Source organism: Antedon bifida, chromosome 6 (genome assembly GCF_963402885.1).
Source record: "Antedon bifida chromosome 6, ecAntBifi1.1, whole genome shotgun sequence".
Taxonomy (NCBI): Eukaryota; Metazoa; Echinodermata; class Crinoidea; order Comatulida; family Antedonidae; genus Antedon; species Antedon bifida.
Window position 1 is genome coordinate 3,605,723 of NC_136231.1, and position 27,760 is coordinate 3,633,482.

At 29.3% G+C, this 27,760-nt stretch overlaps 1 long non-coding RNA gene across 1 annotated transcript in view; it reads right to left on the reverse strand.

Moving 5' to 3' along the window:
* LOC144844740 (uncharacterized) overlaps positions 1 to 27,760 on the reverse strand; it is a 62,710-nt gene that overhangs the window by 16,287 nt on the left and 18,663 nt on the right. The window contains exons 2-3 of the long non-coding RNA XR_013612462.1: positions 12,773 to 12,880; positions 1,324 to 1,419 (exon numbers count right to left, since the gene is read on the reverse strand). This is a non-coding gene — a long non-coding RNA (uncharacterized LOC144844740). The remainder of the gene's footprint in view (positions 1 to 1,323; positions 1,420 to 12,772; positions 12,881 to 27,760) is intronic.

Sequence of the window (27,760 nt, forward strand, 5' to 3'; positions counted from 1 at the left end):
CACAATATTCATTAAAAAAAACACCCATTCCATCTTTTATGACCCCTAGTTCACCCTTTGGATTTACTAATGAAAGTATATATACAGTACATTAATATTAATTTGAATTAAGTCACGGAGAGTTACATTAGTGTAAGCCTAATTTATTATTTCTAAGTTGAAGCATAATAATTTTGATATAAATTAATCTTTGCATATCTAATTTAAAATATATGACGGTTGGGTTTTCTTATTATTTATCGATAGATAGATGGAACATCATCATATGAAATTAGCTTTGAGAATTGTAAATACCGATGGGGGTAGCGTAAGGAATTTCCCCTTCCCTTGATTTATATCGTTCTTACTTGTACTAGGTCCCTTACCAATTAGAGTAACCATCCCATTTAGGTACATTGGGACCAAATGAGTGGGAATTTTGTGTATATTGACATTAAGGTTAAATTGGCATTCAAACCTTTGAGGTTTAGGGAAGTAACAATGGTAATTAATGAAAGAAAAAAGTTGAAAGTGAAAATTGCTTGTGAAACATATATATATATATACATATATCATATCATACCATAATAATATACAATAAATATTGAACAAAAACATTTTCAACTTAATATTAGGTTTAGGTTTCATTCATTAAACTGCCTATTTAGCAGCAGCAACGGTAAAACAAAGTTTGCATTAAATCGATACGCTGAGTATTGTTTTAACCATGTGGGCATCTCCAATCATCGCACTCAAATTGGTAAACTTTGCAGATTTGCTTGCGATGGATTGCGGCACCTTAACTTAATTTCATCAAAGACATAGCGATTCATTAGACAATATGCTTTACATTACGTCTCTATACATTTAGTGATGTGAAGATGAGGGTTAAAAAATAATAAAATATGTTAATAACAATCAGGAAATGTCCTAACTAACCGAAAGAAAAAGTTTAAGAAACAGAAAGTGAAACAGATCCTTGCATCATACACCAGTTATAAGACACATCATATATTGAACCTCAAATGGAATACATAGTTTCTACTCTACTAATACTGTATACAAGAACTATTTACTTTCAAGATATCATGAATGTTAAATATATATTTCATAAGACCAGTTAAGATTGGATAAAGTGGTTTAAATAGAAATTGTAGCTTTGTTTTCTTTTATTTATTATTAGTTTATGTTTTTTTTTCTTTTTCATATTTAATGTTATATCAGCATTGAACCTTGAATTGGAAGGCAAACACGTTAACCACCAAGTTACAGATCCAACTTATTTCTAGGTTTTACCATTTTCGTCTGCCAATGCATTAACATATAGACACCAAACATAATTACCTTAGAAAACTTTTGTTCCTGGATAAAAAGGCATGCATGTTACAAATTCCATGATCATTGCTTTCCCTACCCCTATGCAAATTGTCTGTTCCACTCCTGCAATTTTCAAAAATAATATACATATACATTAATAATATTAATGTTGAAATATGCATAATTTATTCACATTTGCTTCATAGATTAGTAAATATTTAAGTTCATTATAAATAATTGAAAACATATCAACAATTTATATCATTAAAGGTGTTGGAGTAAAACTATTTAGGAATAGTATGATAGGAACCGCACACCTATATGGTGCAAAGTGTCATTTCCATCTATATGATGTTCAAAATGTATTATAAAGTATGAAAATATAAGTTATTATATAAAATAGTATTATAGTTTGATTAGTTGATTAAATGAGATCAAACTATTGTTTTTAAATCTGGAGGTTGTAATACAAAAATAAAAGAAATTTTCCAAAAAAAATGACTGGGGTAATAATGTTCAGTGCATTGAGAGCTTGCTTATATGTGCTATATAAGAATGAACTATTATTATTATTATTCTATCATATATATTTCATATAGAGAAGGTTTGAGCCTGATAAATGGTAAGTTTGTAAATTGTATGTAAATTATACCCAACAATATGTGATTATTCATCGCTGATAAGCCATTGCGATCTTGGGTTTAATATGTATGTAAATCAAGCCTTACACGTCCCAGAGTGTTGATGTTGTTTTTGATCAACATTATCGTGAAACGTTCGAAGCTTTGTACACGTTTGAAATTTCAAGCTTCAGTTGTTCCCACTGTTGTATGATAGCCGAACAGTTACATTAAATTTTGATCGATGCCTAGTTACTGCTATTATTACAATTATTAACGAAATGACCATTTTCAATTCTGTTGTTATTGTATCAAGCCTTCGGTATAGTAGCTCTTATCATTAAACTTGTGTTTTTCTTGCATTGTCTGCACAGGAATTTAAGAGGCTCTTCCAATCAACTCTCAATCAAAAGCTTGGACACTATTATGGGATGGAACGTGTTCTGATCAATATATACACCTTCACCAGTGATACGATTGCGTGTCACGGTAAATTTCCCCCGAGGCTGAAGAATTAGCTCCAATTTCGCACAATAGAGTATCCCACCATGAATTCCTGGCAACAAATTAATATTGCAAGATGGTATATAATCGCACGAATATCATCATACGGCACATTAATAATGAAAAAATCAACTGAATAATCGAGAACCCAATTTCAATTCAATGATTTTTAATCTGGCGGCGGGGCGTGCAATGATTTACATGTATTGTTATTTGCAGGATGCGATGTCAAACGAAAGGCTAAACTGAGATTATACTAGAATAAGTATTATTACTGGCTGTAATGCCATATTAATGGAGCATTAGTGCCATGAGGCAGACGCTGATGATTAAGAGGGCGAACTTATTGTATCAACAAAGACAATGATGTTGACATTTCAGATGATGCTTCTTAAAAGGACAAAAATTAAGATATGTTTGATTATCTAAAGCATTTTTTTTTTTCATTTAACAGATTTATCTTTATTAATAAAAGGCTAATAAAACAGATCTTTAATGACAAATTTACAAAATATTATCAGAATTTTGCAACAAATTTTACGATAATAAATATTTGTAAAAATAAAAATTCTTTAAGAATGTTTTGTCTTGATGTAAAATCTTTAAATTAATATTTTTATAGATTAGCAGTAAATTAGATTGTTTAGATTGTATTGAACAATATCAGCGTATTTTAAATTGGAATAGTTAGAAGCTTTGCATACCTATAGTTGTAGTATGGCAAGGTGGTAAGTATGGCAAGGTTTAAGTATGGCAAGGTGGTGGTAAGTATGGCACGGTGGTAAATATGGTAATGGTAAATATTTTAGTATGACAAGGTGGTAAGTATGGCAAGGTGTAAGTATGGCAAGGTGGTGGTAAGTATGGAAAGGTGGTGGTAAGTATGGCAAGGTGGCAAGTATGGTGCATTGGTGGTAAGTATGGCAAGGTGATAAATATGGCAAGGTGGTGGTAGTATGGCAAGGTGGTAAATATTGCAAGGTGGTGGTAGTATGGCAAGGTGGCAAGTATGGTAAGGTGGTGGTAGTATGTCAAGGTGGTAAGTATGGTGCATTGGTGTTAAGATGGCAAGGTGGTGGAAGTATGGCAAGGTGGTAAATATGATAAGGTGGTGGAAGTATGGCAAGGTGGTAAATATAATAAGGTGGTAGTAATTATAAAAATTAAGTGGCCGTATACAATCAGAAATATAGAACTATATAGCAGAACGAAAGAACTAAAATGGTCAAACATAATAAGGAAAAGAAAATACAAATGGACCGGACATATGCTAAGGCTTCCGATGGACACTCCAGCCAAATTAGCGTTGACAGAATCCATTCGAAAAGTTAAAAGACCAGTGGGCAGACCAAAAACTACCTGGATAGGAAACATAAATAAAGAACTCAAAAAAGCAAATACATCGATCGCAAAATTAATGACAGACCATCAGACCACCGAAAGAGAGTCATGGAAACGATTAGCGTACGCAATGTCTACCCAAGACGAATAGCGTAACGGATGATGATGATGATGATGGCAAGGTGACAAGTATGGTGTGTTGGTGTTAAGATGGCAAGGTGGTGGAAGTATGGCAAGGTGGTAAATATGGTAAGGTGGTGGTAGTATGTCTGCATGGCAAGGTGGTAAGTATGGCAAGGTGGTGGAAGTATGACAAGGTGGTAAATATGATAAGGTGGTAGTATGGCAAGGTGGTAAGTATGGTGTTAAGATGGTAAGGTGGTGGTAGTATGGCAAGGTGGTAAATATGGTAAGGTGGTAGTATTGCAAGGTGGTAAGTATGGTGTGTTGGTGTTAAGATGGTAAGGTGGTGGTAGTATGGCAAGGTGGTAAATATGGTAAGGTGGTAGTATTGCAAGGTGGTAAGTATGGTGCGTTGGTGTTAAGATGGCAAGATGGTGGAAGTATGGCAAGGTGGTAAATATGGTAAGGTGGTAGTATTGCAAGGTGGTAAGTATGGTGTGTTGGTGTTAAGATGGTAAGGTGGTGGTAGTATGGCAAGGTGGTAAATATAGTAAGGTGGTAGTATTGCAAGGTGGTAAGTATGGTGCATTGGTGTTAAGATGGCAAGATGGTGTAAGTATGGCAAGGTGGTAAATATGGTAAGGTGGTAGTATTGCAAGGTGGTAAGTATGGCGCGTTGGTGTTAAGATGGCAAGATGGTGGAAGTATGGCAAGGTGGTAAATGTCATTTCTATCCATCATTGGGTTTAAAAGACGTTGATACAATTTCTATTTTCAATTTATTTCAGAATTAAGTCACCTATGACCAATTAAGTTTTGTAAAAGGTTAATTGGTTAATTTGTAAACTAGTGACCAATACACAACCAAATATAGTAACTGGTCTCAATTTAATTTGTGCGTATTTTTTTTAATCTCTACTTGTTATCATATCATGTTGTCATTTAAGGAGAATAATAATATTGAAATTAGGCAAGTACGTTAATCGATTACTCCCCCATATATCCTTTCTACCAACTCCATTATCATCTGTCACCAGCATCCGTGCAACTTACCATCATCTTTATCTCTTAGCTAATTGCCTTACCTTAACATCTAATCTATCATCTTAATCAACGATCACTAATAATTATTTGTTAGAGATCACGATTAGTGAGTTTCCCTATGTATACGAACTGTTTTGATAAACATTATTATTAAATTGAGACTAAACATATTGTTAAGTCTTTGCACTCATCTGTATCGGATGTTTAAGGTCGTCTAAGATTACTTCGTGATTCAATTTGAAATTAAGTAACACAAATTGATGCTGCGTTCCAACATAATTTCATTATCGTCTTCCATATGTCAAATTTTAAAACCTTTAAAAATGTTTTTAAATCATTTATATTTTATTAATATTATTAATTTTGTTTTGAATTAATTAATTAAGTATAAATATAGATATTTTTCCACTGGAATCCTGAATTCTCTCCTATGCATAGGTAAAATAAATTAATTAAAAGGAAACAAAAAAACAAACAAATAAATATGTTATAAAAAATAGAATGCAAACTAGTTTGTCTATCTCTATAAAAATCTAAAACAATATAAATACGTCTGTTTATAATTCATGATTTCAGTTTCTCTAAAAATAATGTTTCAAATAAATAAATACAAATAATTTCTTGCATTTCTAATAAATAATGTGAAAACGACTTTTTTTTCAATCTATTTGTATGCATCTTTCTATGTATTCATACAAAACTGATCAAAATGATTATTTAAAAACATTCAAAATCTGTTATTTGACATTTGAAAGCAAAATACTAAGTTTAAAGTTCAATATTGAAAATGCAGATCACGAACAATTTAAAACATTGCTAATAATTTAAAATTAGGCAAACGACTTAAAATTTTATAATCTGCAACCATTTCTTAAGGTAATTGCTATAACTCATGACAAAGATCCGTTCTGGTTTTAAGAATACACATTTTATATGGCCATTAATTAATGAAAAAAAAATCAAAATGTCCCTCCCGATAGCTAGCAGCGAATAACTCCACATAAGACAAATGGACCGCCAGTGCTAACCTTCTTTTTATGACCTTCTATAACAGCACATAAAAAAAATTGCTTTCGTAACATAACAAATTTTAACCCAATACAACATATAACTATTAGTATAAACTGCTTTCAAAATTCATTTCAACAGACTGAGCATTAAAAATAATTAAACCTTGTACATGATATGTAGTGGAATTGTAGCTTTGTGGTAATTATGTTATGGTTGTTTACCGATCCTAGAGTATTTGGTTAAAATCATGGTACAATCTCAGTATTCTCATGGCCAAAACATTATTTTAAAATTTTGTAGTTTAAACATTTAACATATTCAAATGAATAACTAGCAAATTATAATAATTATTGTTTTTTTTAATCCCTTATAATTGTATTAGATTTAAAATTATTAACTTTTATTTCACTATTATGTTATTTTGAATTGGGATACAACATTTTAGGTATAATTTCTGATATAAATAAAAAATCAATTGACATTTGCCTAAACTTCATTTTCTCAGAATTTTAAGAAGCTGAGCATAATTGTTGTTAGAAATTTATTTATTTGGTCTGTTTTTATTCTGTCAAACTACTAAATGTAAATGTGTTCTCTAGAAAATGATTAAATTGGATCATGCCCTCTACAGGCCCATGGAAGCAGTGCCTACAATGTTTACCATAACAGGAGGTGACCCGTACTCCAATAGTTTTCTTCAATTGTCTTTCAAAACTGTACCAACGGAAGGACAAGACAATGAGAGTAAGCATCTAGCCACAGGACATAGACAAGATGGCACAGGCTAGGCAGGTTGTGCCTTCCCACACATGAGAGCTATTCATTACTTTTATACCATCTATAGAACTTTGATGCTCTCAGCTTTCCTTACAATGTTATACGGCGGCGAGTGAGGTTGTGGCTCATCTGGTCTGCACATGGACCTTTGCCCACAAAATCTAATCACAACATTTTACATATACTTGATTGATGATTCTGTATACTTCTGGTTATTCATGATAAAAGCCGAGGGCATCACTTTAGGCTGTTCTATATTCTACTTTCATTAGCCCTATTTAAGAATGTACACATATTTACGAAAGTAGAACATTCCTTACAGGTTGATTGGATATTACAAACAGTTCATCTTCTCTCGTGTTTTTTGTTGGACACGTTCAAGAGGAAGTAATAAACGTGGAACATTGTCAGATTAAATGACTGTATAATTATATTATTTATTATGTATTATCTATCTATTATAACTGACCTACTTTCCACTTGTCTCGTTATACTTAAACTATACTATTATCAATTTCAAGATACAGATTTGCAATATTGTTTGCTCAAGTTCGTGGGCAGGTTGAGGTGGATTTGAGGCTGGTGATTATCTAGTTGCTGATATCAGAAGAATTGACAGTATTAAGATAGGTGTTTTTTGGCCATGTCGAATACTACTACTAATTTTAAGTTTGCGATAATTTATGTTACAGAATGGCTTCATTGTACAACCCAAAAAAAAGACGTAGTAAACAGGTTTCGAGAAATGTCACACATTATTGTAAATAATATCATAGAAACTCTGAAAGGTTGTTTGTTCATAGAAAAACATTAAGTAGGAGATACTCCCCCATAAATGTCTATTCTCCAAGATAAACCTCTTATTTTAATTATTTAATTCACTTGCTTCCAGAAGTTAATAAAGTAAACTGGATCTTCCAATGAGGATTTACTTTTACATGTCACTGTTTTGAAAACAACTTATTCCTAGAAACCCTTTTAATAAATGAAGATATATGTTACTGAATAAGGATGCACTATACCATGTCTAAGTAATCACTTACAAGGTTGCTTATAATTTTATTTTTTATGTTGTGTCTGGATTGCTAATTTTTCACATTTAAAAACATGTAAAATGTTTTATATTCTATATCATTCTAATATAATGTATAAAATTTACATTTTATTTAGTCATCGTTTATAATTACAATTTCAGTATATAATTGATGGCAAGGGTCTTGCATAAAGAAGTTTACAATTCTGTTTTCGCAGGACCCTTTTACATAAAAACATAAAATAATAAAAAACGACATAAATTAAATAAAAGTTAGTACAAACGACATTTCCTATATGCATTTTAGAGTTGTTCATCAGCATAAAGCGATAAATAGTGTTTGGTAACATGTTTATTTATACGTTTATTTTTTCTTTCAAAAATATTCAGTTTATTACCGCCAGTACATGTGAATTCTTTTCACAACTTTGGTACATATGTGTATAAATTGTTGACTGAAAGTCAATCCTGTGAAGGTAATTTTGAATTCAGTTTCTGTTCTGAGGTTATGAGTAAAACTGGCACAGGAGAATGTGATCATTTTAACAATACTTTAAAATTAGTCGATTGTAATTTATGTTTTTGTTTTATATTTAGCCAATTCCAGGGGAACAATACATCTTGAAGGCTTGGTATCTATTAGTAGATGGCTAAGATACCAGGAGTAATGAACTAATAGTCTAATTAACTGAAGGAACATCATCAATAAAGAGCTGCAAGCTAGCTATTAGGCACACACAGTAACTAAATAGTGCATACATTGAAATGCACAGGAGAAATTACTTAAGTCTTGGTAAGTAGTTATCTCAAAGTGTTTCACGGAATGGACAATTCTAACGAGGCTGCTTGATACATTTATATGCGATGCCTAGAAGCAATGCTCCACGTATGCGTTCATGGCTACAAATTGCTTCAACATCACGTTTGTTTTTGTGTGTTACTACTTCTTCTTGTCCGCTAATCATGGACGATTGCATGAGGTCATGTGGTTAATAGTAGGATGTGTACAATTGGTTCAGACTCCTAGATAAGTTTTACTTTGAACTTTTGACCTTTTGAATTAAATCTTTTCGTTACGCAAAAACAAAAGCCGGCATACATAAAGACATGATTAAAGAATAATATATTTAAATATGTATTTGCATAATTTTGTATTTAAATTTAATGTGTGATAACATTTTGTATCTATCATTAAACTACATTGTCATACTGTATTTGCATTTGTAAGCTATTCGTAAACCACAAATTTGCATAATATGTATTTGCGAATATGTGTGTGTATTTATAACTTCTACTCTTCAACCTCTATAAGTAAAGATATAAAGTAGAACCCCTATTAAGTGGACATAAAAGCACCTTAACCCTGTTTTCCTGTCGATCATTGAGTTGCGGTGAGTTGCGTTAAGTTGCATTAAGTTGCGTTGAGTTTAAAATCGTTTAAAATAAAATAACGATAATGATGATCGAGCCAGACCGCTAATATTCACACATAGTTCATAGTTTCTTGGTTCTCTCGAGCGTTGCTCCTTTTCCTGTAAAATAGTTGAATCCTGTCAATTCAACACAACTCAACGATCGACAGGAAAACATTTTTTAGGGATGCAACAAAGTGTCACCTTAGTAAGAGTTTCTTTGAATAGGGGTGTCCCAAAAAAGTGGTTCTATTGTATTTTTCATTTTACTTAAGTACTTTTTTTTAACTGTTATTAATTTTAATATCTCAAATGAAAACTACTATAATATTACTATATGCTATGTATATTATTTACTACTTTCAATTATTTATCTAGACATATTTAATTTATTTATATTTGTTCATTTTTACGCGTTAATTTTGTCATTTAAATCCAAATAATATATACCCACTTTTAACCAAAAGATTTATATCGTTATTATGGCCTACTTTGTGATATTTAATTAATGGCTTTTAATATATTGTAACTTTTTACTTAATAGACTGCTTCTGCCTCTCACTCTATGATTTACAAATGCTGTACTACTGTATCATTATCTGTTATGGCTCCCCTTTCACCTAGTTCTCGTACAACGAGCTTTGGGCCAATCAAATTAACAATGTCTCTACCCTGTTTTGTTACTAGGCATTTTACCTACAGACCTACTTAATTTCTAGGCCGCCCTAAAACCTCCCTGCTAAGTCTATTCTTCCTCTAATTACAATAAATTATAAAAACCTTATATGATTTATATCATCGTATATATAACAGATTAATAGGTACATAGTTCAAGCCAATGGTGACAGTAGATCGGAGGGAAAGTTCTTCTTCATACTTAAGTCTCTCCTCATAATATTAATGTTGAAAGCGTAGCTGACCTATTCAACTGGTTCTGCCTAGTTGAATATAACAGTCGAATACCATGAAAATATTCTTCCCATTCAACTCATAAATATTCAATATCTTTATCATGAATACGCTAGATCTATTACATTTTTTACCATTAAATTGTTATTATTCACAAAAAAAATAACTATAAAAATTTGAAGAAAAAAATTATACAATTGTAAACTTCAGAAAAATGAGTACTTAAGTAAATTTAAGCATGGGAATGAGCTCTGATATACAAGAAACTGTATTCATCTTCTAAAAAAGAATTTTAGACATGCAGCAATTATGATTTAAATAAATAATGAGAAGAAGTGTCAAAAGTGTGAAAAAGACAAGTTTAAAATTAGTTTCAAAGAAGAAAAGATTAAAAATCCTAAAATGACAAATTTAGATACCCGTATGATATCTTGTTAATAAACAATCTTTTGATTCCAAAAAAAAAAAAAGATTTGTAATCAAACGTGGCAGAACCTGTTTAAGTATCATTCACATGTACTTTGAATTTTCATTACATTAGAAAAAAAAAATGCAGTAAGTATTAAAAAACCTTGAACTTGTACAACTACAGCAGGCTTTACAATTCTTTTCTATCGTTTTACGATGAGAAATCTTTTTTAACGACAAGATTTTATTTCTACTAAATTATTTCTTCTAATACGTAATTCATGTTTTCAAAAATTGTAAAAATAATGCATTTCTAAGAATTGATGAGCACAGAGTGAATTAAAAAGGAAAGAAAGAATGAATTGTATTAATTTATTCTAAAAATAATTAAAAGCACGTAAAAGTAAATTTAACAAAAACATTAGCTTTCTTTCGTTTATTTTTTTCTAACTTGATTCAAAATGAAAAAGTAACAAAATGAAAAATATATATAAAATAAACAAAGGGTCTAATATGGCTGAAATACTTTGATATTTTAAAATTAATAATTAATCATAATATTTTTTTAACTTCCAATACTGTATCTAAAACTGGAAAAAATGAAAGAACAAAAAAATGATGTATGTTTTTTATTCAAAAATTTGTATATATGTTACTTCAGGTATTTTGTCTAAAGCATTCGTAAAATTAAATTGGTGCGTGCGTAACATTCTCCTGTCTACGTTTACCCTGTCTATACGATGGGTTAGGATATAATTAAGTGAAATCAGGTATCGATATAAAACAGTAGCCGGAGGATTGTTTTTAAGAAAAAACTAGGTTGCGATCATGTAGATATGTATAATAAAAAAAAAGATGACAGAATGCACATTACAAATAAAATGTAGATGCTCGATCAGTAACAAAATTTGACATTCTTTCAGTTAAATTATTTAAATTTTGCTATAAATTTTTTTTTATAAATAGTAACTTGTTAATGTTATTATGTAGTAATATAAATAATATTTTTATTATTGACTGGTGTTGTTACTAGTATTCAGTATATTTTACTCAATAACAGTGTTATAAATAATAATAATAAAAGACAGTCTCAAGCTAACAGCGCCACCCAACAGTAACATATTCCTATTTAGAGTGGTGTTACCATAAATATTTATATAAACATTCCAATAACAAAAATTATTTATTTAGTGCTACAGTAAATATCATTATTATTAGTTATTATTTTAATTTCATTTGATGTATTTATTTTACATTTATTTATATTAAAGAAGACAATACTGTACTATTTTTTAATTTGATCATAATAAGTGAATTGATAATAATTTGAATAAAAATGTTATATTTATAAATTATTTTGTAATTTTCTCATATATATTTAGCCTTTTAGATGTATTTTTGGAAACTCCAATTTTTGAAAAATAAATAATAAATATAATAATTGTCTTTAATTGTTATATGTATTTGTATTTATATAATTAAATAAAAAGAGTCGATAAAAATTATATTTTAACATAAAGCATAACAATATAAACTTTGAATCTGTTAAAATTATAAGAATCTATTACACAATTTGTAATTATGGTTAAAAACCTTTGCAAAGTGAAAATCTCATAATTTGTCTTGCACGAATATACTCATCCATTTTTCATTAAAAGAAGCTCTTTCGGGTGTTTATACAGTCACTGTAAGCCTTAAGGAAGATTTAAACCTCCGACCTTACAATTACGCTGGAGTGTAATGCTTAAGAGCCGCGCATTTACGTATAACGTTAAGATTGGAATTATACATCATAACATCCCATTTCAAATATTAAAAAGGATGAAATGTTTATATAATGTTCGTCAAAGGTGGATTTGTAAAAATAATTTGTCTGAATAAAATGCAACTGAATGAACTTTGTGAAAGTTCACCAAGATGCTAGCTAGAACATATTTCAACCATTTTAGAAAATTGAATTTCATTTTATTAAAATAGTTATTTCAAACTATGTGCTCAGAAAGCAAATGTGATTATTTAGTTCAAAGTTATAATAGTTTAAAACATATTAATGTGAATCATTTATTCATACACTTTCTACTGATATATACTGTAGATTCCTTTTGTACCTGCTGTATATGACATATGTCTCCTAATAGTTTAGCTTAAATAAATAAAAACGTTCAGTTTAGTTAAGTGTACAGTTTTATTTGTAGAGGAAAAAAATAAACAAATACAAATTCAGATTTTATGTCTAGTTTTATCTTTTTGTGACATATGTAATAAAAATATGTAATTGTTTAATGTAATACTACCTTTTATGTTGCGTTACAATGCTGGTCTCCAATTAAAAACCACTTTGCAATCACAGTTGTCTTTGGTAGCTTTGATCACTGCTTAGAATCACTTTCTGTACCCATAATCTGCCATAGAGGTAGAGTTAATAGTAAATGGTTACATATTCGCATGTTATGTGGATTTAATGCAAAAGAATACAGGCTTCACTTTTGAGGAAATATACAGACATAGGTTAGGAAGGAACGAAAGTCCGTCAAAAATCTGTATAGATATTTACTGTAGTTACATAAAAAGGAATTAAATATACAAGAATTCAATATTTAAACAATATATTAAAATGAATTGTTGACAACAGCAAGTAAATGAATATAGTGCATTGTTTGTGTGGAGTAATGAAACACAACCATAACCTAGTTTCACTTTAACAAACTAGTTGTTTATGAATATTCAAATACGTGTTTCATTAATTGTAACGATGTTTTGAAGTAAGTAGGCTAGTTTATCATATTATATTTGATGTTAAATGATAATGATACATATTGATTATCTCTGTAGTGTAAATTATCTTAGTAAAACAATGATATTATTTACTTCTATATTGTTTAAAACATATTCAACATATGGGAAGCTACGGTAATGCTCTTTTCACTGATTGGACAGAAGGTTTACACAAGTATATTAGAGATGGTTTGTGAAAATAATAATCATAATTTCAGGTCCTAACTTGGAAAAAATAAATATGAGGAAAATTTATTATAAGAGAGCTATCAAAAAAGAAAAATCAAATACAATCATAGAAGGCGCTATTTTAAATTATTGAGAATCAGCATCTATAGTAAACAATGGGTATGTCAGGTGCATGGTACAGTGCTGATGTGAATTTCACCTATAGTTACCCAAAAGGGATCTATAGAACATAAATTGTAAATTGTTTTAAAATCGTTTATACTATATTTAAAACAATCAAAAGAAATTGCACCAAAGAACTTCTGTGATTATCAGAAGATTTTAGGTCTATAGTTTACTACTCAGTTTGTGATTGACTTAGCAGGTTTATCCAGAAAGTTTGAAGGGATGAAGATGACCATATGATGGTGACAGGTGACATAATATAGTTTTTCTAGAGTTCTCATTCCCCCTCCTCATCCTCTCTATATGCTTTTCATTTCGGTAAGCATAATGTTTGTTTTGTTTCAATTAAGGGAGGTGCATCCTAAGCCTCCTAGAACAATCCTAACAGAATAATTGATTTCTTTATAATCCTATTGTCCATTTGAAGCTGATTACCAGCTGGTCAGCTGTTCAGTCTTAAAGTTTACCTATTATAAATTGTATTATTAAACACATCACTGAAACAACATGGAAAAAATAAAAAAAATACTTTATCAACAAAATTGATTAGGCAAATGGAATTTGTTACATTATTGAATATTCTTCAGATACATAGACATTTTATTTATCTTTCTTTACCCTACATAATAATCTTGTAAGATACCTTTTATTTGAATTGTGTTTTTGTTAACTTTACCTTTTGTACTTTAAGTAATATTAGTGTACATACAGTAATTAGTGAATGTAATTGCTATACCTATAACACTGATTGAGTATTCAAAATATATTTCTAAGAAAGCAGAATCAATTAAAGTATCATAATGTTGAAATGATTGAGGTATTGATTAGTGTATTATTTTTTCATAAATAAAAAAAAAGATTTCTGAGAACGGGAGGAATCAATTATAGCATCCACATGTTTTAATGATAATAAGGTATTATTTGTACGGTTATTTTCTCATAATTGTTCAACATTTAAAAAACTATAAGTTTCAGAATCAATTGTTTGAAATATTGTATTCATGTAAATGTTAAAAATTATGACATGATATAAGAATGCAGAATGAAACAGAGCATTTTAATGTAAAAATTAAATTATAAAGAAATATATTGTATGTTAACAATTGAGAAAGTTAAAAGAAGTTATAAATCCGCTATTATAATGAAAAAAAAACTAATAAATTTCTTAAGGCACCATAAACAAGAGTTAATAATGTGAAAAGTACATTGTACTCATACACTGAAAACATTAAATACATTTTTAAAAAGTAATTGTTTATATATTCTCGGGACTCATTAACGATTAACCTAAAGGCATACTGATTTCTTATATTTGTAATATCACAACAAGTTATTGTATATTAAAATATTATAATTATGAAATAAATTATTTCAATCACATCTTTCAGGATCTTAATTTCAGAATTTGGCATAGTCACAAAATGTATTTATTTGTTAGCATGTGCAGAGGTTTGTCATGCTCTATTGCATTCTGGTTTTTGGTGCTACAATACGGTTATAATTGGAAAATCCCTTGCAAATTATGATGAGATAATGATGATAATATTTGAAGAACAGATAATTAACAAAGCGGCAGGATTGAATAGCCTCTCATTTAACAACCAAAAATGGTCGATAGTCAGACAGATGAAATTGATCGGCCATCAAAAAACCTAGGGCCAGGATTATAGACATATAGAAATTGTAAAAAGGCTTTAAAAAAGCAATAAATATTAAATGTACATCATTCAAGACACAAATAATAATGAAAGATTTGTCATAATTCTTTAGTCATAGAAACTTAATATAGACAACTTATTTACATCCTATAATAATGTATAAATATGCATGTCAATACTGATTGTACAATACAGAGTTTGTGGCTTGGTGGTTGTGATGCTTGGCTGCCAATCCTGGGTTCAAATCTGTCAGTATCAGGATTTTTTCTAATGACAATTTGTAACTTCACTCCCAAAGACTTGTACTAAGACTTTGTTTATGTAGAGCATCTTGTGTATATGTTTGTATTGTGAAACAGGATTGCCACCTTTAAGAAGAATAGTGAATGAATTCGCTTATGGTTATCCTTATGGCTATTTCCCTAAATATAAACAAAAAAAAAACTATAGATATTCTGCATTAAGGTTTATGAATATAACATTTAAATTCTACATGAATATAAATATTTCTCATAACGATAACATTTTAAAAAAAGAATCAAATTCGGATTTCCAAAAAAGAAATAAACTTTACTTTATTTTCTTTTAGGAACACAAGATGTACCACAAACCCGGCTTTACTAGTGTTTATTCAACATGCAAATCTTAAACAATACAAAAAAGTATATGAAAACAAAATAAAATACTTTCTCCATACTGTTACTAAAATTGTTTCTATCGTTACCACTTTTGTAAATTTGTTTCTCTGACATGGAAGGAGGATGCCCTTATAGGACAAAACATCACTTAAGCTAAGGCCACCGGTGAAACACACGGTGAAACTAATATACCCCTCTCCCACTCAACCATAAAACATCTCCCTCCCGCACTCTTCTTATTTTACACATGCCGCTATAAGCCCACAAATCATAAGACAAGAGCAGCAATACTGTCAGACTACAATTTCCCGTAGGAGCCTATATCTAACCCTGCAATATTGCAATAATTAGCTATAAATATTAAAGACATCTTTCGATCTATAATCATAATTTTCAGGTCCAATAATTCATCACCTTACTGATGAGACAGCATAGGTGTTGAGCAGGCGGAATAGTAATAACAAAGATCTCATCGGATTCCATTACCAATTATACCACATTTTTTCTTTGTACTATAATGTATCAATTGTTACTAATGTTTCATACGTACATTTTTAATGTTTATGAATCATTAGTTATAGTTAAAGAAGCTCTGCAAAATTTCTTTCGGCTCGGTTTTACTTTATTTACTTATTATATATTATCTCTATGATTTATCATTTTAATTTAGCTGACTGTTTCCTAGAACAAATTAATAAAGCCATATTTGGAGCATAATTGAATGAAATGCAAAACTGTATAGTATATTGTATAATTAATTAATTAGCCAAAAATAGATTTTTAATATAAGAAAATAAATTTAAAATACATATATTCTAAAAATTCTGTATTCAATGAAAACTGAATGGCCAAGACGTTGCCATTGGCAACGGCCGTCTGTTCAATTTGCGTTATCGCTGGTCGAAAACAAAAGAAATCGCTAGCCACTCTCACAAGTCAGTCTGATATGTCAAGATACAATGAATGGACAAAAGAAATGTAATCTGTGCTAACAATCATTGGTTGAAAGTGTCCAGTGAAGCGGCTAACATACTTTCTTTGCTTTGTTTCTTGTCAAATTGATTGTTTACATCGGTGTTTTTATCTTTAGTAGGTTATGTTTGTTTTGTTCTTGAAATCAATCAGTCTAAAATAATGCCAACACATTACCTGTCAAAGTCTGTTCACAAGGTGTATACTTTTATCTAGACTTAACAATAAAACTACACATATTTAATTTAGAAAATCTGGAGATTATCTTTTTACTAATAAGAACTAATCAAATTCTGGTGATTTTATTTTCATATTTATATTTTTTTTAAACCAGTTTTGTATGGCCGTTTACAACATAAATGTTATAAATGAAAAGAAAGGAGAAAAAAAACAACAAAATATAAATGTATTGCAGATTAAGTGCCTGTTTCTATTCAAAAGAACAGTTTTATTCGGTATTCGCACCCATATTTTTCCATGGTTGCTCTTGGTGAGCCAGATGTACACCTTGAATTCTCCATGGTACAACCAAATACTGAAACCTCTTCCCAACAATTTTTAAGTATAGTAATAATTTATTGGCACTGCACTTTTTTTTTGTCAGTGGTGCATCCATAGAAACAAAGCAACAAAATATAAAATAAAAAAGAATAATACAACAATGGGAATGTACATTCCTACTAAAAAAAAAAACAAGACTACTTAAACCAACATCACAAGTTACAACTAATACCAATAGACTATATAGTACAGAAAAAAAAAAAAAAAAATAATAATAAAAAATAAATATAGTCATATCCAAAATAAATATAGTCGTATCCATTATTGCAAATCTCTACTTTTAAATGTTTTGTTGTTGTCTTTTCTCCAACACCTCATTATAATTAAAATCGTCATGGATGAGTTACTTCTACTGTTAAATACATTTGATGGCAACAACAATAGTCATTATTCAAAAATGGTAATGTTAAAACAAACAAAACAAATGTAATTATCCCAAGAGAAAAGAATGTTGTGTTTTGTCTGGAAATCTATACAGAACTTTCTAATAAAGTTTCTATTTCTAAAAATGTTTATTTTGACAAAAAAACTAATTTTGATCAGTTTAATACTGTTTTAAAAAACTCCCACATAAACATTATGTAAATTGCATATATTAAAAAGCTTTACAATTACATACTTCAAAACGTTTTTATTCATTTAAGTAACTAAACAAGTTTGGAGTGCAGATTTTATTACTAACTCAGAAGCTATAAAAAATACATAAATAATACATAAAATGACATTTAGTACATAGATATAAAAAAACATTGAATATTTTAAATATAAAATCCTATTATGCATATTTAATACTAGGCATATTGAATAGTTCAAATGTATAATAATGAATGCTACAATGTACAACAATAACAATGAATATAACAATGTATAACAATGAATATAACAATGTATAACAATGAATATAACAATGAATATAACAATGAATATAATAATGTATAACAATGAATATAACAATGTATAACAATGAATATAACAATGAATATAACAATGTATAACAATGAATATAACAATGTATAACAATGAATATAACAATGAATATAACAATGTATAACAATGAATATAACAATGTATAACAATGAATATAACAATGAATATAACAATGTATAACAATGAATATAACAATGAATATAACAATGTATAACAATGAATATAACAATGAATATAACAATGAATATAACAATGTATAACAATGAATATAACAATGTATAACAATGAATATAACAATGTATATAACATTGAATAACAATGAATATAACAATGTATAACAATGAATATAACAATGTATAACAATGAATATAACAATGTATAACAATGAATATAACAATGTATAACAATGAATATAACAATGAATATAACAATGTATAACAATGAATATAACAATGTATAACAATAAATATAACAATGTATAACAATTAATTATTTTGATCAAGATAAGGAGTATGTAAAAGTGCATCCTTAGTATTTATGAAATAGCAAATACTATATTTACTTATTATCACAGATGGTTTTTGAAAGACATATTTCCATCGACATCATAATCTGTGTCCCGCCCCTTTCAGTCTACCACCAACAAACAATAAATCATAGCATAACAATTGTAATTTGATTAATATCAAAATAGCATTGTAACATTCACACTTCTAAATATGTTACCATTTTTGTGTGAAGAATTTTTCACTAATACATTCCCACACACAACAAATGATAAATTATGGTACACATAACGATCTAACGTGTACCATAGAATAACTTGATTTAATTTTGAATACATTGTAAAAAACTGTGTCAATTATGATATAACAGTATAGAATTGAATATAAATAATAATTAAACTAACTAAATAAAATGTTTTTCAAGATCAAACCATTTATTTACAGACAAAAATGGCCTACAAGGTATTGATTATTATACAAAAAATGAATGTTTATAAGTAGATATTTTCATGAATTAATGAATTAACTGCTTCTAATAATACATGGATCTTATATGGCGCTTAATGCACAAAGTATCTAAAGCATTGTCTACACTATCAAACTTTATGTGACAAAAAAAAATGTGATGTGCCCACATGGAAATGATGATGTCATTTCACTACCATATTTGGGGCACACTAGTTTGATAGTGTAGACGGAGTTTAAGCCCTCTATTACTCCCATTATTTATTGCATCAAAACACGTCTGGAAACATATGCTCATAATGTTGCAGCCAGTAATCAGCACAGTTGTGTTTTACCTATACCAGGTACAGTACCCATTTGTACATTTTGGTGGAGAGAGGCAAACGTAAGAAAAGTATCTTGCAATGCGGCGAGCTTTAGATTTTGACTGACGATCAGGGCCAATAATAGCTATACTCAACGCAATTAAAATAGTATACCTCTTAGGAAACAAAATGTATACAAACGGTAATATTTTCTAATAATTCAAGCAAATTTTTGATTAGAAAAAGTGTATCCAATTACATGTAATATTTATAGAATTTTTATCAAATTCTTGTACTTATTTGACAGTAACATAAACACAATATTTTCTGAGAATTAACGTCAATTAAGGTCAACAATGGAAATCTGCAGATATAATTACTGAAAATTATATAATACTAAAAAAATCAATGCAGACTGTTTGATTATCAAGAACTTATTCCCAAATGGAATAAATCATTCTATAAATATATTGCATTCTGAAAGTGTTTTAGATTAAAGAATAATATTGCATTATAATTTCCATATTCATATAATAATAAAAATGATAATAATGATAATGATGATGATTATGATGGTGATGATAATTATGATGATGATGATGATGGTAATGAATGATGATGATGATGATGGTGATGATGATGATGACGATGATGATAGTGAATGATGATGGTGGTAATGATGATGATGATGGTGGTGGTGGTTGTGATGATGATGATTAATGATGATGATGATGATGGCGACGATGATGATGATGGTGGTAATGATGATGATGATGACGATGGTGGTTGTGATGACAATTAATGATGATGATGATGATGATGAATGATGATTAATGATGATGATGATGGTGACGATGATAATGAATGATGATGATGATGATGGTGATAATAATGATGATGATGGTGATGGTATTAAATGACGATAATGATGATGATGATGATGGTGATGATGATAATGATGATGATAATGTATATGATGCCATACCAAAACAAAACCAACAATTATTCTATGATAAACCACATAACATGTTATATACCTAAAGCCAAATTATTTTCGTCATATCATAACAGACTTGTAAATTACGGACTCATTCACAGGTCTTGCACAGGTCTTCTTCACATTACAGTTCCTTGGTATATACCAATTTAATTAGTATTGATCACAGACAAATCAACTCATTATTTAAATTGATGCTATTTTTGTGACTTGCTGTTTATTGAGGCAGACTATGGGTTAACCTATTTGTGTTACAGCTTTTGTAAAATTTCACCTGCTTATTTTATTGTTGTTGACGCATTATATCTAATATTTAAAAAAGCTATTTGATATGTTTTAATGTAAAAATCAGTAAATTTTCAATTGTAATGATAAATCATTGTGTTCTCAGAAGAAATATAATTTAATGATTTAATACTACCATATCCGGTATTAATTGAGGATAAAAACGGTAGGTGAACCATCTTTTGATTAAATGATTTTGATGTTGTAGTTTCCTGTAAGATAAAATAATAGGTAACGGTATATTATAAGTGCCACTTTCGCTTAAATAAATATACCATATTAAAACCACAGGATGGTGTGTGCCACAGTATCAAACATGTTTCCAAATAAAAGGTGTTGTTGAACGTTGAGTGTAAGCATAGAGGACCTTCATGGTGTAAAGCTCTGTCTATCAAATTTTATGTGACAAAAAATGCGGTGTGCCCATATATGGACATGATGATGACTACCATATTTGGGCACATCACTACCATCTTTGGGCACATCACACTTTAGTCAAACTAGTTTGATAGTGTAGATAGAGCTTAAGTCTTTCATGGAATACTGGTATTGAGTTGAATTGGTAAATAATAGTTAAATTCTATTCAATTTATCCATCCTAAAAGGATTGATGAATTGCTATTAACTTATCTTTGTAATCATTTAAAAGGTTGAATAGTAAACTACGACACTGATAATATAATTAAATAACTCTAATTGTCTAATTAACTTCAGATGCATTATGTACAATTATCTGCCAGGCGATTAAATATAAGTAAATTTCAAGAATAAGTTTTTTTGAACTAAATACACATAATTATTTTTCTCTTTACCTTAATTACTATTTAGTTCAGGATAGGTTATATAAGTTAATATCATATGCCTATCCAGTGACCAGGTTAAGAGGCCTGGGGCAATTTCTTTGAAATGGATATATTAATATTTATTTTCTAAATTACTGTTATCTTCAAAGTTATAAATATTGGCCTACAGGTAATAAGTTATAAGTGAAGAATGATCATATTACACTGCTAGGGTACCAGTCCAATTTAGTTTTTTCAAATACTATTAATTATTCTTAAAGTCATGATACTGAACCAGTTCTCATTTCAATGTCAATTATGGTTCAAAATAAAGAATGCCTTCCAAATATGGTCTAAATTTGTGGCCTTCATACCCAAGAATAAAGAGCAAAGCTTAAAGCAATTTGGGATTGTGATTATAATTGTGATATTATATGTAATAAGAATTATAGATGGGGAAAAACATTTTTTTTTTTATTGATATGCAGCTATAGTTGGATTAAAAACAGATTGTATACTTTCTCTATTATATTCTTATCATATGCATAGAAAGAACCAATTCAATAAACTGCTATGCCAATAGGTCATCATAAAATTCAATAAAAAACCTCCGGCATCGGTCAGCGAATAAGGAGTCAACTTCATAAGTCTGTCTGTTGACTTAGTTTCGTTTGACTGTCCAATGTGGTCAATTTGGTCTGTCGAGGTGAATTTGATCCCTCAATGAATAATTTATATAGATTTGTATGCAATTAAATTAAACCCAACGTGATTGTTTTTGCTTAGATTTATGTCACCTTTTAGCAGTCCAGCATAGAGAATGACAGCATAAACATTTATGTAAAGTCACAATCATAAAATAAGATAGTATATAATAAAAAAGAAAAAAAAAATCACATGAATCAAACAAATAAATCAAAACAAATATAAATAAATCAACAAAATTAGACAAAGCATAATAGCAGAATGTATATTTTAGTTTTATATCATAAAATATAATAGCCATATAAAAAGAATAACATTTTGGCACACATGGCATGTCATACTTAAATAATTAGGTCGACGGTACTTCCAATTTCATTTTGTTAAAATAAATTTCATCATGTAAGAAATGAATTCTTGAAAATGTGGTAGGACAGCTAATATGTAAGTAGGCTGTAGTAAAAGGAAAAATGAGACTACACAGGCAGGATATGAGGAAAGGAGCACTACTTACTTGTTGACATCTTCCATGATGTAACAATCAAATTGTATTACGCATTGAACTTAATAAGGGCACGTGGAAATTACAGTCATACCCACATTTTGAGGCCACTTTGAGGCCCAGACTACTTTAGGATTAAAACAGCGTAGACCTTCTTTGGTGGAGGTTTGATGGATGGATTATAATTTTGGAAATGAACGAATTAATAAGATGCATAAACACTGTCAGCTGTATATTCTGGTTGTTTAATGAATATAAAAGTGCATTGCCTAGTATCAGACAAAATGGCACTACGTATAATTCAAATAACAATAACCACAATAAGTGATCAAAGAAAAGCATCACATTATTCTTCGACCACTCGCTCTAATGAAACAGTTATTTTAAGTACAACTGCTCTGATTGTATCAGGTATTACACAAAATGGTCTGACAGAAAATCTGTTGGTAAAACTCAAATACATATATCTAACGTTATAATGCTAAATTTCTCCATTTCTGAAAATAAATTTATCTAGATAACTATTAGATTAACCATTTTTTGTTCATTTATGATATCATAACTGTAATGACTTTAATTTTTTTTAGTGCATTTACCTTTTAGAAATGTAATTATTGTGTGTTTTAACAACTGTAAATCCATTTAAGTTTTAAATTAATTTAATGTTTTAATAATATCCTGTTTTAAATCTTACAATGTGCATAGTTAATGTGTGTTAAAGTGTTTTGTGCCAATAAATAAACCAATAATTTTAAAATATATTTAATTTTAATTTATTTGATTATTTTGGGTATAATATATTAAACCAACTCTAAATTCAGTAATAACCATGTAAAAATTTAATGTGATAATATTCTATTAATATGAAATAATAACTAAAGATTAAATAGAAGGTTATGTTTATGATTTGTGTTAAGTAATTAAGTATCCCAACATTTTGAAGGAAGGGTATCGCAAAAAAAATCACAATTGATAGTTATACACGTCATGGTTACCGACATAACAGAAGGTCAATGTGAACGTCATCCTGGAAGTTGTCGCATTAAGGGATGATATTTTATAGGGTGTACAGGTAATTGGAGCGCATTTAATAACTGATAAATTGAAAGAAATCCCTCCAATTCATTTAATTAAAGGTAAACAAGGGATTTAGATAAAAAAAGAAATAAAATCAACAGAGTAATGGTTCAGACAGCATTTACAATATAACACAATATATATAGTAAACTTCTTGCGACGTCTGTTTCTAGTTGTAATAATTGACAGAGAAATTTCATAAGATCAATTTTTGTGTTATTTACTTGTAATTTCAGGGGAAATCTGTAATCATGAATGCATTATAAAATCATATATGGTCTAGCGAGATTCACTTTATTGTTTGTTGCAATCAATTCACATCAGGTAAGATTCTATGTATTACATCAAATTACATTAACTCAAGGACATTACACTTAAACATTATGATTAACAATAATGTTCTCACTTCTTTATTAGAATTTTGATTTTGTATCAAATGCCTCACAATCGTTATTTGAACTCGAAAGTTCGATGGAATCATTCATGGTTTATCTAACAAATAATATATACTTTTTTATTTAATACATTTTATAATCATGGAGGTTTACCTCCATGGTACAATCTGATGACAAAATTAATTGTAAAAAGATGAAGTAGAAATTATATAAATACTTTTTAGTCTTTCAGTGGTCACCATTCCAAAGAATGACAACCAAAACATCAAAACATTCTCAACTATACTTTATTTCCTTTTGGAAAAACATGGTGTACCACAAACCTAACTTTCTAGAATTCAACAATCAACAATAATCTTTACCTACCTACATTATGATTTAGTGTTTGGTTAGCAGTGAAAACTGAGGGCAGTATTGTACCTTGGATAAGTCAGAACAGAATACAGAAACTACTGTGCTAATGTGAATTCATTTTAGCACACAAAGACTGATATCATAAACGCAACATTCTGAAAATATTAACATAGTGCACTTTACGTCAATAAAGCGAGTTAAAGTCGTATAAAAATAATGCTTATTAGGTCTATCACCTTTGCTGAAAGAAAGATCAGAATCAGAAAAGATAAGATTCATTTGCCGAGCCAGTTTAAAGTATGTTTTGCTTTCCATATGATTTCTGGCAATTTTCCTGAAAAGTATTAGTTTAAATGTTCATAAAAATATCATTTAATATTGTTGCCTGTCAGTATACATCAGCAAGATGCTCATGGTATAACAGCACAGAACAGATAGTAGTAGTATTCTCTTCAAATAAGAGTGGGATCGTCTCTCGGTGTACTGTCCAATTTCACTACAAGAAGGATCCCACTGGAAACAATTAGTCTACAGACTTTTATGGGCTATCCTTGTGCATCACCAAATAACAACATTGCTTTTTGCTTTAACTCTAGACTAGGCCAATCTTTGTAACCCACTGACTTAAGAACAAGGAGACATGTGAACAGATAGTATTAATGTTATTTGCTTTAACTCTAGACTAGGCCAATCTTTGTAACCCACTGACTTAAGAACAAGGAGACATGTGAACAGATAGTATTGTTATTTGCTTTAACTCTAGACTAGGCCAATCTTGGTGGTAACCCATCGACTCAAGAGCAAGAAGACATGTGAACAGATAGTATTGTTATTTGCTTTAACTCTAGACTAGGCCAAACTTGGTGGTAACCTATCGACTCAAGAGCAAGAAGACATGTGAACAGATAGTATTGTTATTTGCTTTAACTCTAGACTAGGCCAATCTTTGTAACCCATTGACTCAAGAGCAAGGAGACATGTGAACATGATATAAAAGAACATCATATAAACAATAAATCAAAGCTTTGTGCTCTGTCTGTAAGAAAATCAATAGAATGTGTAACAAACAAACAGATCTTGAGATAATTAACAAATGCAATTAGTCTGTGTATTGTGGGCCTGAAATCCAATTATGACAATTGTATTGTCAAAATTCCCCGTGGAAACTGTAAGGAAAATCGATCGCAGATTGCTGTTGTAACCAAGCTGATCGTTACTATGGTAATGATCTGCTTTGATTTGTTGTATTTAATGAGTTGAATACTGACAGCATTAATTAATGTGTACAATAATTAGTAAGTCAAATTTTGGCTATGTAACTCAGCAATTAATGTTATAATTTATACAAATGTGTATAAATCTTTGGATTGTTTGCTAAATATTTGAACGCTGTGTATGATTAATGTGCTTGAGTATGTACTAAAATGTAACTAACTATATCATAATGCATAGTTATTTTCATTTTGACTTAAGTGAATCATAGATTTGTAAAAAAAAGTATTATTTTTTTGTATACATACGTTAATATTACATGAATTAACCAATTTAAATAAGTACGTGCCAACAGTCCTGTTTTGGTCAGGAGGTTCTCATAATTTAGGCATGTCTCCCGGCCTAACACCAAACTCTCAGTTTCCACATTTTCTCCTTGATTACAAAAATAACAGAATTTTGAGGTATATGTGTTGTTTTCTGCAAAAAAATGTTACAAAAAATCTAAAGCACAAACAATAATATCGTAAATATTTGTAATTAATGTGAATGAAATTAAAAATTAACTAAAAATATTTACGATGTACAAGCATTTGCAGTCCTAATTGTTTCCCTTCGTATAACTACCACGGTACCACTTGTTACACTCTGCTACTTCTGCCTTTTTTTATTTCGATAATAGAGGTTTTAAAGCTAAAAAACAAACAATTCCATTTTTTTTAAACTTCATATGTTAGAATGTATGAAATATATACAAATAATCAATGTTTGTGAGTTTAATAATGAGGTGAAATGAACATTTAATTTTCCACGAGCAAGAATATTTGTTCCATTTCACTGCAAATACAAAACAGTCATTATATGTTTAAAAAGTAGATTTTTTGTGTCAATGATCAATACAATTTCTTTTAAAGGAGAGTAGTTACCAATTGTGTACATCAACCTTGAATCTGCCCCATTTCAGTGTCTTTAATCATTCATAAAGAATAATAAGTTATTGAATAAAAATGAATTGGTAATAAGTGGTATTACATCTACCATTGTATAATAATAAAACATATCTTATAATAACTATAATCTATAATGTTCGCCTATATGTTTCATTTTATAAGTAATAATAATAATATGCTACTTATTGAATGAAAATAAACTCTTTCTACTGTTACAACTTAATATTTGTAATCTACAATAGATACAAATTGTTAATAATAGTGGTAGCTAGTAATTGGCTAACAAAATAACATGAATATTGTGAGCTTTGATGTTATAAAAGCCTACAGATAAAACAAGTAATTCATTAGGCATAATGTTGTTGAAATGTAGGCCTTAATGCACATTGGTTTACACAAACTGGAAAGAAAACATCATTACTAAGAAATTTGTAATAAATTATGCGAGGAATATAGGGATGTGAGAAAATGCAGGAAAATACAGTTTCTTTCTCAATAGACAAGAAAATATTGTAAATGTAGAAAGTTATATATTGTTTACCTATTTATTGTATTCTATTATTCTCTCTATTAGTGCGGTGGCACGAATTGAGCTGGTCAGCACCTTGTCATGGCAACAGTCTCTGCCCAGAGCAAATCCTTGTTCAATGAATCCCATTACTTTTCCCACGATGTTGGACATTGCTATTAAACACTCCATTTTTAACATTTATTTTTATTCATTTTGTACTGTATTTCTAATTTGTGAAATAAAAGTTATTTTTAATGGTAGGGCATCCACAAGAATCAGAAAATAAATGTAATAATTAAAAAACAGTAATATTTTTTAAAAATTCTATTTCATTTCCACATCATCCAACAGCGA